Raw genomic sequence first — 1,919 nt, 5'->3', positions numbered from 1 at the left:
ATGAAATTAATAATTCTACAAGTAAGAAATTTAACAATGAACAATTTTTTTTAATTGTTGTCATATCAAATCTAAATCTGCATTTTCCCTAATATATATGGCATGGCCTAGAGGCCCTTCATTATTCAGATCATTTTCTTAGCTATAAATGTCCTTCCTAAAATTTGGTTCCAAAATCATCGTCATTCTTATGAATTGTCTCATATACATTAGCCATTCCATATTACACTGGTGAATTCCAGTGAGTTCAGAGTCCATTGACTCTCAGTTTGAAGCCTACTAAAAACAGAAAGTCACTCAGCTGATTTTTTTTAAGTGAAATTCCAAGTTTACCACTTTTTAAGGGAAAGAACTCTATACTTGAAACAAGGATTCTTACGAGGTGCTAACTTAGTGGAATTGATAAAACAATGGTTATCTAGTTTAGCATGGTGATCAATAGTTCTCTAGTTTAGAACATGTACTTAGTACTTAATATAGTTCTACAAGATTCACACCTATGATGATGTAATTAAAATAGAGCAAATAAAGTGGGACAAACTCAGCCAAGGAGGCAGGAGCTCAAGCTCTCAGAGCCAAGGAGAAAGATTCACTCCATCTCACACCACTGTGGTGGCAGGCCTCTCCTCCCTTGCCTCTCCATTGAAACCAAGACTCTGGAAGGCCTCCAAGAAAGCTTGTCCAGACCCAGGCAAGGAAACTAGATTGTGAAGGAGACAATAAAGGCTTTGGACTTTAACACCTGACTATTCTCGTGGTGATTACTCTATTGAAATGAAGGCTGCTCCAGTGACCTCCAGAAAACTGACCAGAACACTACACTCACACCCCCCTCATTTTATCAACTATCTCTCATATGATGTTCTCTCCTTACCATAGTTGCTCTTCTCCCTTTGCCAGACATAGCTGAAAAACAGAACTTTCTCCCCACTAGCACATTCCTATTTAAGGGGATAATTTCCAGTGACTTTTTCAAAATTTAAAACCAGTATAAAGTGGCCATCTACTCTTGCACACTGTGATCATTACTTTTTTATCCACTTCTATAGGAATGTTCTATTTGTACCTATTTACCTAGAAATGAAAAATTGATAGCCATACTATTATTTTTCTTTAACTAAGAGAGTTACATTTCTTTAAAATATGCCTATAGAAGTTGTTAGACTTCTTTGTACCATGATTTGCAGAATTTCATTTTTCATAAAGGCCTGGGCAGAGTAGCTCATTGATGAGGTAAGCAAATAAAGTATGATTCATACAGTTATTCTTAAGATTCCTCATCTTAAGACCAATAACTATTCCTCTTAGTGTGACTTAATAATAACATTTAAACTGGGAAATGACAAGAATCAGAAAAAAGTAAACATTTATATTTGTATTCTTCATACTTCTGTTTATATTCTGTTTGCTGTATCATTTCCACATACTTTTCTATGACAGGAAAAATGATTTCTAACCTTCCCGATAGGGGGATAATTTTATTGATTTCTACTTTATTTGAGGTTTTATTCATGATTCAGCATAACAGAAACTCTACAATTCTATTGGCTACATAACATTTAGTGAAGGGTTTATGGAGTTAAAATTATGTAACATATTTTATAGCAGCCATGGGATTTTATTTCAGCACCAAGGAGAGTGCCCTGATATTTTCTAAACCTTTTCAACCCAAGATTGTAACATTCAAAACAGTGTGTAAACCAAGATATACACATCCCAGTTTATATGTGTGTGTGTGTGTGTGTGTGTGTGTGTGTGTAAACTTATATTGAAGAAGTATTTAATAGGATTTCAAGAAAAGCCCTTCATATAAACATTTTGTTTTAGCAAAACGATAGGGTGAATTTGTATAGTCCCAAAGAAGTTATGCTTATAAAAATATTTTACATGCTAGTAAAAAATAAGTTGCATATTATTTA

The sequence above is a fragment of the Antechinus flavipes genome, chromosome 1 (assembly GCF_016432865.1).
Source record: "Antechinus flavipes isolate AdamAnt ecotype Samford, QLD, Australia chromosome 1, AdamAnt_v2, whole genome shotgun sequence".
Taxonomy (NCBI): Eukaryota; Metazoa; Chordata; class Mammalia; order Dasyuromorphia; family Dasyuridae; genus Antechinus; species Antechinus flavipes.
The sequence above is the reverse complement of the archived record's forward strand: the minus strand, read 5'-3'. Positions refer to the sequence as shown.